Raw genomic sequence first — 11805 nt, 5'->3', positions numbered from 1 at the left:
ACATCGCCAGTTCCTCCGGCTGTTACTCGAGTCACTGCTCCGGCTGTCCCACTGCCGCCATAAGCGCCGCTGTTGCCACCATTAGTGCTATTGTTTCCGTCTCCGTACACCACCAGGTGGGTGGATGTGACCATTTTTCATTCAAGGTGTTATGTTGGTGTGTGTTGCATGATCGGGAACCAAGAGAGCCATCACCACCAAAGTGAGGTGGTGGCTAACACCTCCGACCACCGTATGCCGCCATAAAGGTGGTTGAGTGTGTGTGTGTGTGTGTTATATTGTGTATGTGTGTTTATTTTGGAACATTATGTTGTATAATTATAGTTTGGCCGGAATAATCAAGGAAATTTCCACCACCACCACCGTGAGGTGGTGGCTGCCGCCACCAACCGCCATGTTGGGTGACGGTGTGCATTTGAATGTGAATGGATTGCTATTTGAGATATGCTTGGACACATTTTTGGATCTAGAATCGCAATCACCACCACCATGAGGTGGTGGATGCCGTCGTGAGCCGCTGTTGACCACCACTACCCGAGGTGGTAGTGGGTGGTGCCCGGCCTAATGAAACCCTAGTTGACCTAATGAAACCCTAATTGATCTAAAGACTTAGATTTTAGGCCTAATTGGCGTGTTTTGGGTTAGAAACCCTAATTAGGGTTTAGAAAACCCTAATCTTGGATATTTTAATTTGGACTTGCCGGGACCCGCATTTTGGACGATTGGATTGGAATTATGAACTAAGCCCAACCACACTGTATGATTGACCTATTAGATTGATGGACTTAATTGATTAAGTCCTTAATGGGTTAAGTGTTTCTAATTAACCCTAATCGTCATTTCATGTGAAAACCCTAATTGTGTTGGGTTTTGAGTTGGGACTAGATGCTTGGACTCTTGATAGGCCAACTATTAACAGGTATATTGACTAGAACATTTGGATTAGGCTTTAGGATAAGGCCCATTGGAAAGGTTTGGGCCCAATTTGGAAAATTGGGCCATAGATGGGCCATAATTGGGCCTTGATGATTATGAGATGTTGGACCATTGGAATCCTAAATGTTTGGACTGGAATAAATGGTTGGGCCTTAGGGTAAGACCATGTAGAGGTTTGGGCCCAATTTGGAAAATTAGGCCATATGTTGGGCTTTGGTTCATTGTTTGACTTTTGGACCTTTGGATTGGGCCTTAGGCTTGAATCAAGTTGTAACGACCCAAAAATCAATGGTAAAAATTTCATTTTTAATATAGCTAAAACATTGATAACATTTATTTCAAACATTTCAAATCATCATTAAGTAAGACATTTATTAGAGTTCATCCCAAAATCATTCATTGTGGAAATCATAGGTGTGTGCACTGCGATCAATCTGAGCCCTTCTTTTCCAAATTGATGAAACCTGAAACCAAAACTGTAAACCGTAAGCACAAAGCTTAGTGAGTTCCCCGGAGCATACCCCCACACAAACCACATAATCACATAATCCATATTAGTTGTATAAGCTATATAACCCACATCAGCCATGCATACAAACATATAAGGATGTCGTGGGCTCCCCCCAGGGTCTTATACCTTCATGTCATGGGCTCCCCCATGGTCTTTACCTAGGAATGCCATGGGCTCCCCCACATGGTCTTATATCCACTGCCACGGGCTCCCCCCGTGGTCTTCCATGCAAGTATCACAACGGCAACTAGCATATCACACATCAAATAAACAACTAGTATACCACATACCGCATAAACAACTAATATACTACATATCACATAAACAATGCATATAAACATATAAGGACCTCGTGGATCCCCCCACGGTCTTACACCTACATGACATGGGGTCCCCCATGGTCTTTACTACTTGCCATGGGCTCCCCCACATGGTCTTTACCTAGGAATGTCATGGGCTCCCCCCATGGTCTGATATCCTACTGCCACGCGTTCCCCCCGGGGTCTTCACATATCTAGTCAATAAAATACCAGCACACTCACATATTCATGCATACCAGACATATCAGTAATGAATCCACAATAAACACTACAACTAACTAAATGGACCGGCCTTGGTGCCTTAGACCCATTGGTATGGTGAGGAGACTCACCTCGCACTGCTGAAGTCCCGCAGATAAAGCTCTAGCTCCTGGTTGAAAGATTCCCGACCTGTCAATCATCAAAACGACACCCAATTAATTATTGGGTTCCAATACATAAGTAACATAACCATAAATCTACACTTGGGGTAAATGGACCATTTTACCCCTAACCTAGCTTGGATCAAAACCAAGGCCCAAACTCACACTCTGAAGGCCCAAAAGCCCAATAATCAACCAAGGCCCACTTATGGCCCAATTTTCCAAATTGGGCCCAAACCTCTACATGGACTTATTTTAAGGCCCAACCAATTATCCTAGTCCAAACACGTGGCATTCTTATGGCCCAATAGCTAATAATCCTCAAGGCCCAATTATGGCCCGCTTATGGCCCAATTTTCCAAATTGGGCCCAAGCCTCTCTAATGGGTCTTATCCTAAAGCCCAATAATTTCCTTAGTCCATAAATATGTTCCCAATTGGCCCACAAAAGCTCACAACAGCTTAGTCCAATAAATGGCCCAATAAGAATCCAAACCCAATTAGGGTTTTTCACATAAAATGACGATTAGGGTTAAGTGTTCCAACTTAACCCATTAAGGGTTTCATTAGGTCAATTTGGGTTTTCCTAAGTCGGGCACCACCCACTACCACCTCGGGTAGTGGTGGTCAACGGAGGCTCAACGCGGTTGGTGGCGGCAGCCACCACCTCCAGTGGTGGTTATGAGTTTCCCTTTCATTATATCATCCCGATTAGAATATATAACACCAAATCCCAATATAAACACACACACAACCACCCTTGTGGTGGTTGGCAGTGGTACGTGGTGGCGGTGGGTTTTCCGATCAAAAGTCACACATACAACCTATGGATACAAAAAACATCTTGTACACTTTAACACACACCAAAACACACACACAGCCACTCCTCACGGTGGCTGGTGGCGGCAGAAAAGGTATAGACGGTGGCAACCACCATGGTTGGCTGCCATGGTGGTGCTCTTGTTTTCCGGTGACACAAACACTCCATATACACGCATACGATCGACATGATACAGCAGCACATGCACTTACACAAACACAAGCAGGAACACCCGTACTCACGTGAAACACAACGCGACATCCAATAGCTTGCTTCTTCCAATCGCTTGCTGTCACAGCTCCCATCGGTGGCCCTCGTCTTCAACAGGAACAGCGCAACGATGGCCGTTCGGTGGTGAAAAATGGTGCGTAATCGACCGAGAACAGCGGCGGCTCACCATGGTCTTGTTTCTCCGGCTTCACAGACGAGGAGGAGGCGGCGTAGGCGGCTACGACTTGCTTCCCTTCATTTCCGATTGAACAACAGTCCACCGCCGGTCTTTGGCTCCAGCAACAACAGAAACGGCGGCAACGACACTTGGCTTCGTGGGTTGCCACCTCAACACGGCGGTGCAAGGTGACTATAGAAGAGATGGTGGTGGCGGGAGGAGAATGAGGGTGGAGAGGGTGGCGGCTGATATCCCTCCTAGGGTTAGGGTTTTGTAGGGTTTATATATACCCGACACAATGAAACATATTGCCATAATGGCAGAAATGGTCCCTCCCCATAAACATCTTCGCAAACCAAGGCCCATAATTTACTTTTCATACCCCTGTTCCCACAATTCTTTTCATTTTAAGTCCAAAAGTTACCAAACATCCCCTAAAACTCCAAAATCTCTTCAAATTAAGTCCCAATAATTTACCAAGTAGTCTCTGCCTTCATAATTATTTACGAAACCAATCCGAAACTTACACGTTTATCCCCGACTTCTAAAATTGTGACAATTATCTCCTCGAGACCAACACCTTGCTATATAATTATTGATTTTAGGGCTACTATACATTAATTAATTAATTAATTAATTTGATAAACGGGGTGTTACACAAGCTAAGTTGGGGGTAAAGTAGTCTTTTACCCCAAGCATGGACTTATGGTTATGTGTTGGAACCCAATTATTAATTGGGTGTTATTTTGATGTTGACAGTTCGGGAATCTGTCATCCAGCAGCTAGAGTTTTGTCGGCGGGAGTTCAGCAGTGTGAGGTGAGTTTTCCTCCAGAGGAACTGGTCGACGGCACCAATGCCGGCCCGTTTATGTATGTTAGCGTATTCCGGACTTAGGTCCGATGCCGGGGTTAGCCCGATGTAGATTATATCTTTCCAGACTTCGGTCTGCTGTCGGGGCAAGCCCAAGGAATGTTTGTATGCTCGATATTTTCGTGATTCTTGCATGTGTTTGTTTATATGTTCCAGACTTCGGTCCGATGTCGGGGCAAGCCCGAGGAATTTTTAGCTTATATGTTATGTGTTATGTGTTTCGGACTTCGGTCCGATGTCGGGGCAAGCCCGAGGAATGTTTAGCTTATATGTTATGTGTTATGTGTTCCAGACTTTGGTCTGATGTCGGGGCAATCCCGAGTAATGTTTATATGTTTATGTTATATGCTTTCGGTCCGATGTCGGGTGGCCCGATACCGGACTTCAGTCTGATGTCGGGTGGGGCCCGATGTCGATTCGTCCGATGCCGTGCGGGGCCCGATGTAGTGGGCAAGGCCCAATGTATGTTATTATGTGATTATGTGTATGGTATGTGGTATTTTGGGGAGACTCACTTGGTTTCGTGCTTATAGTTTTTAGTTTTGGTTTTAGATACTTCCACGAGCAAGGGGAAGAGCTCGGGATGATTGCAATTCACACACCATTTGTCTAGCCTGAGATGTTTATACTCTGATATATGTTGACAGATGTTATGATATTTTGAGATACACTATTTATGATTTTCATATGATGTTTGATGACTATGGTTTTCTTAATAATTAAAAACGAAATTTTTGGACTGTATTTTTGGGATGTTTCATAATATCTTAATCACTATGACTTGTAATTTTAATACAAACACCAACTAATGATTAGATAAAACAATTTATAAGATTTTGTATCGAAACGCTCCATCCCTATCCAATTCAATGTTTCATTGTGTTGAAGCCTATGTTTGACCGAAGATTCTAAAACAAAATATACTAATTACATATTTGTAAAAGATTCTAAAAGTTTCTTTATACTGTTATATACAAACCCACCAAGAATAAGTTTTCTTATTCCTCTAAAAGCTAAGTTAGCAGAAAGCAAGCTTCTAATGACAAAGCAAGTGGGAGGCACAATAAACTTGAAGTAGCTCAACAACCATATCCCGATGTATAACAGTTGGCACTAGTTTCAACAAATGATATATTAAACATGAATAACAACTTTTCATAAGCACAAATTGTTCTTATTAATGGTAGAAATCATCTGCGACATGAGAAATGTGGAATCTGTGATTGATGAGCTCTTCTTGATGGTTTTTGGCAAACCCATCAGCTACCAGAATGTTATATCAGACTTTAAACCTGGTTAATGACGTAGAGTCGAGAACACTGAGATGTAATCCATGTATAATAATCAAGTATGGGCTTGATTAAACTTCCTACCTATAGCAAGGCTAAAAGGAGTAAATAATTCTTCTATAAAGAATACATACATGGATATCTAAACACATTCAGCAAAGACTTGTTATAAAGGATTTTCTCATACTCATGTCATTGACTATGGACAAAACTTTTCACAAGTAATTGTGATTAGACCAACAATGATATGTTTACCATAACTATAGATTCTTATTATGATGTAACATACACGTTTTGAAATCGTGTTATGTAATCCAAAAAGTTAAAAATATTATGAAATATTATGTGAAATTGAGTGTTGAGTTCTAACAGATAGTTTTTACTAGAAATAAGGTAAAACTATGTTTAGAATCACTCATAAATTATTGGAAGTCTTATGAGATTCCAATTAAAAGCCAAATAGTGAAATTTAGCGAAAATATAAAATTTGAAATATCTAAAATTTTATTATTGAAAGTTGTAGATAATCTCGTTAGAAACATGTAGGCGAAAACCTCGTCGAAATCCGAGTTATAACGAAGAAGTTATGACCAATCGAAGATCCGCGATAAAACCGGCACGGTGCCGAATGACGTAAAAAGTGAGTTTTTGATAAACTACTTTTTAGCCTTAGTTATCCAAATGAAAGTCTTAGTATTCGTTAAACCGAGAATTTTGATAAAAAGAACGCCAAAATCCGACTTCGTATGAGGAAGTTATGATTTTTACAAGTTTCAGCTTAGCAGTAGACAGCTAAAAACTCGAATTTTAGATCGAGTGATTCTTAGCCGACACAACCTAAACGAGAATCGAAGGTCTCGTCATTAGCAGTACAACGGTAAAAAGTCTGACGAAAACGGACGTCGGATGAGGAAGTTATGAATTTTTAACGGATTTACCAGTCCCGGTCTGTTAAAAATAATAATATAAAAATAAATCAAAATTTTCCGACGAAGTCTAAACGAAAGTTGTAGAGCATAATTTTCTCTACGCGTGCATATAAAGAACGTCAAAAACGGAGCCTGTTTGCAAAAGTTATAGATTTTATAAGGTCGGGGCACAATTTTCGAGAAATCTCGCAAGGATAAGGCTGATTTCGGTGAGTCATCGCGCCACGTGTCCGGACCGAAGACCCAGCTGCTGACGCGTTGCCTTCTGATTCGTCCGAGCAGCGGCCCAATCCCCGTGTCCGATCCATGACTCATCCTCGCATGAACAGTGTCTGCGTGTCGCTTCCGGATTCGACCAACTTCGCGACCAGTAGCCTTCCGACGCGCCTCGCACACCTGTCCGAACCGAGGCCTCGCAGCCTGCCACCTGCTTCGCTCTGCTAACGCCGCGTGTCTGCTGACTCATCTCTTCTCGGATCCGAAGGTCGGTCTCGCACCCTATATAAGGGAGGTGCGAGACTTCTCGGGTAAAGATTTATTTTTGCCCCTTTTTCACCCCTAAACTTTATTTTAAGCCATTTCGACTTCCCCCGAAGCCCCGGGATTATTTCCAACACCCGAAACACTCCCCGAAGTGCCCGAAGACCCGGAAAATTTATCTTTTCGGTTTCGAAGCCCAACCCTCGCAGCGCCCGGTTTTTCAAGAAAACTCCCGGTTTTCAACGAAGAAAGTCATATTTAGAGCCGAAGTGCTGCCCGAATTACTATTTTAACCCCCGGTTACTTAACGGTGAGTTTATTACATAGGAACAATTGTATGTTATGTGTTATATGTGCTATGTGCTTTTCCATGTTATCATCTCGAGTTGTTGTTTCCGCTATTTTTATAGCAAGGTTGTACCTCTGACTTGAAGTGTATGACATAGGCATCACTTGGGTATTGGTATGAACCGTTGACCATGAAGTGTATGACATAGGCATCACTTTGGCTTCGGTAGTATGCTAAGATAAGGCTGAAAGCCTAAATATTCTAGCAAAATAATATTCCTGAGTATTTTCTATGCCATTTGTGCTGAAACTTTATTGATTTTATATCAAGTATGGAAATTGTTATGTCTCATTGATTGATATGGAAAGCTTTTAGCATTATGCCTTTGTTGTTCCTTGATCCTCTTTGCCTCTGTCATATTGAAGTATATATATGGCATAACGTTATATTGTATCTATTATTGAACTCACTAAGCGTCACCGCTTACCCTCTCAATGTTTAACAAATTTTGCAGGAGATAAGTAACCAGTGTAGTCATATACTGTTGAAAGGTTTTGAATAGTTGTAATATTACTTTTGTATTTAGGGATCATGTTTGTATAAATTTACAATATCCTTTGTAGTTATGTAAAATATTAAAACATAGTCGGTTTGTATCCAATCTTTTGTAATCACTTTAGCAATGTAAGATAATGTTTTATAAATATGCATGTAGCATGTTTTGGAATAACTTTATTGTCTAGTATGAAAGTTTAGAAAGGGGTTCTTTCAATCATGGTATCAGAGTAGTGGTTTAAGTGAACTAAATTCTATGGATTGGTATTTAGACTTAAACTATTGGAAGTTCAATATATGAATTGGAAATCATTGTAAATATATGGATACAAACCAAAGGAAACACTTAAGTGAGGTATTGGGTAGTGATAAACTCTAGTATTCTAAGATATTAAGTCACTTCAAAAATTTTAGAGAATTAGTTTATATGAACTAGGAATTTTGAGAATTTCTAGATTTAAACATAAATTGTTAAGTGATGATACAATATGTATCTGTTATACTTTAGGTTGGATACCTAATGGACACAGGCACTAGAATATTAAGAGGGGATATGCCTTATATTCTAAGATGTGCTAAAGGATAAATAAATATAGCATGCTTTAGGTTTCATACCTATATTGCTATTATTTAAGAAAGCTTAAGGTCTGTTGCCGACCTTGGTTTAGAAAATTTTATGTTCAGAATTCTAAGAATTTTCGTAATAGAATTTACATGAAAGTTTTCAAAATGGTAGAGAGACTTATGATAGTTGACATCGATAAGTTTATAAATAAACGATCACGGGATATCGTAAAATAATAAATATAAAATGTTATCGTAAATAGTGTATTAATACCAATAGAGTGGTATTATACATTTAAAGTTTTATATCCTTAGATATTTATTGACAATATATTGAAAGATATCAAGATACAAGATTCATTAGGAAGAATCTTGGCATTGCTACATGGAACTAAGTTTGAGCTAGCCTCAAAAGAACCTAACTCATTTGTTTGAGCTAGATGAAATGACTAGTATTCTATTTGCTTGGAAAATGAATATATTATTTATATCATATTATGTACAATATTAGGTATATGATTATGTCAAAACATATCATAAGATACCAATTGGATACATGGGTTAGTCAGTGGATGACTATAAGAACATTCTAAGAGTACTTAAGAAGAACTAGGAGAATGTATATGAGATAATTAGTTTATAAGAATATCATTATGTCAAGAGATACACAAGATGTTTACTTCAAAATTGATAGATATAATTATGAATTATAATTGGATTGTGACTTCATTATGGAATGAAGAATAAGTTTTGTTGGAATGAGGTCCAAGCAAAACATGACAGAACAGTCTACTACAAAAATCAAAATATACTACTTTAGAAGCTGAAATCAAATATGATTGGATGAACGTGTCACACCCCAAAACCGAGAATGGCGGAATACGTTCTGGGGTGGAGGACGTCATGTACAGTATCATAACAATGTATAATAGTAAAGACAAACAACAACATCCATTACATTAATATAATAATTGTAATACAAGCGTGTTCTATACAGTTTGTTAGACACCAAAAGTATAATCAAAATAAATAGGAGTCTTGTATATGCTCCATCTTCTCAAAAGCTGCATCTGTACCTGTCTACTAATGACCTGAGAATACAAGTTATTGTAAGGGTCGAAATGTTGTAATAGTCGAAGTTTGTATTTAGGGTCTTCGAACATTTTTTTAATGTATTTTACTAGGGCATAATATTCGAAGCTTCATGTTTAGTCCTTAGTATATTTTTTGTACGCTTTTCTCTTCTATAAATGGGAGTGGTTACTAATGTCTTAGTAACGAAGTCTTTACAGAATATTCATTGTACTCTGTAAAATTTGCAAAAGCGTAATAGAGCCAAACAGGTCATATTTACATCGGTGTTCAAATCTTTTGATTTTACTTTGAATTTACTCTCTAATTCTTTCAATACTTGATTCATTGACTCATCAATTGGTATCAGAGCAGGAATCATATCTCTGATCTGATTTTCACTTTGTTCAAAAGGTTTTTGAGTCAACTTTTTGATTCAAAAGTTTCCGCACTTTTTGAAAGTGAAAAATTGTTTAGATCTAAGTATGTGATTCGATTCTGCACTTAATTCATTGAATCGAGTGTTCTAAGAGTGATTGTGATTTGAATCATACAGTTTGTTGTCAAATTCTCAAAGTTTCTTCGAAAATTCTCAAGGATCTATTCCGTACAACAATGGCGTCATTCAATCTGAATTCCATGACTTCATTTTCTCATCTTCTAGGATCATCCACCAAAATTCCTATGCTCATTCCTGAGTATTACGATCAGTGGGCTGATCGTATGCAGGATTATCTCAATGGATTGGATGAAGAACTGTGGAATTGCATTTCTGGCAATCTCAATCCACCATCGAATGTTCAACCAATTGGTTCTTCTTCTGGAAACTCTGAAGTTGAAAATCAATTTGATCGTCTGAAAAAGCTGGAGAAAAGGTGTATAAGAGAGCTAAGAGGAGCTTTACCTCCAGTTGTTTACAACTACGTGAGGAGTTGTACAACTGCAAAGGAAATCTGGAACAATCTCAAGGAAAATTTTCAGGGAAGTGAGAAGACGAAAGTTAATTCTGTGAAGCAATGTTTAGTGGAGCTGAAGGACTTCAGACAGAAAGATGGTGAAACAATTGAAGTTTATTACGATCGTCTTAATGAATTGATATATCGATGCAATCGATATGGTATCACTAGATCAGCCATGGAATTCAATCTGATATTTGTTATGGGACTTCGAAAGGAATGGCATAGTGTGAGCATGATGGTGAAGAATCAACAGAGCTTTGATACGTCAACATTGAATGACTTGTACAACCAACTTAAGACTCATGAAAGCGAAGTGAACGAAATAGCTGAAGAATCGAAGGCTATGTTGGGAGGTCCACTAGCTTTGGTTTCAAAGATCTCTGAAAAAGATGCTGAGAAAGATGTTTCGGATGAAGATGAAGGGTTCATCATGAACTCAGATGATGAGGCAGTTGCCTTTTATTCAAACAATCGTGTGAAAAAGTTCTTCAAAAAGCCTTTCAATCCGAAGGCAAAGTCGTCTGAGACAAAAGGGAACTTTCTGAGTAAAAGTGCTGGGGAAGAGAAAAAGAAAGATGAGATGAAAGATTCGAAGCCTGTTGAGGGAAAGTCTGAGAAGAAACTGAAGGGAGATGTTGGGATTGATTGTCATTATTGCAATGGTGCTAATCACCTTGCTAATGACTGTATGCTTCGAAAGAAGGATGAGAGAAAGAATAAGGTCAAGGATGAGGCGTACTATGCTGAAAAGTTGGAGGAGGTTCGTGCGAAAGCTAAGAATTTGTCTCTGGTTGCAAAGGGTGCGAATGAGGATGAAGATGGTACTTATCAAATCTGGTCATCTGGATCAGATGATGAGGAAATGCGAAATCCAACCCATGGAGCTCTGTTTGCAAAAATGGAGGAAGAATCAGAGGAGGAAACATACGAAGTGCATGGAAGATGCTTCGTATCAAAAGTTGCTGACAAATCACCAATGACCACAAAGGTACGAAACATTCTTGAATCTTTTAATATTCCAGTACATGCTTATAATTCTGAATTAGTATCTTTTGATGAAACTGTTACTTATTTTGATTCGATTGTGGTATCTGCTAGCAATGAGGCTAAGAAGATGTCAACGCAATTGCTAGAGACACAGAAGAAATTAGATTCGAAAATCACTAAGATAGATTGTTTAGAACTTCAAATAACAAATATCATGGTTGATAGGGACAATTTATCTAGTGATAATAAACTGTTGTTAGCACAAAGAAACATTTACTGTAATGCTGCTAAAAGATTATATGGGAAAATAACTGAACTTCATCATTCATGCGAAATCAGTAAAGAACAACATAGAAAATTGCTGCCATTTTTAGCTTATGAAAGAGCTAAGGTAGATAACATTTCGTATGACTGTGAAAAAGAAATAGCTGATTTTGACAAAGTTCCGAATGACAAGTATAGATATGGAATTGTC

This window comes from Lactuca virosa, chromosome 9, assembly GCF_052849685.1.
Source record: "Lactuca virosa cultivar CGN04683 chromosome 9, Lactuca_virosa_CGN04683_v6, whole genome shotgun sequence".
Lineage (NCBI taxonomy): Eukaryota > Viridiplantae > Streptophyta > Magnoliopsida > Asterales > Asteraceae > Lactuca > Lactuca virosa.
Note: the sequence above shows the minus strand (reverse complement) of the source record.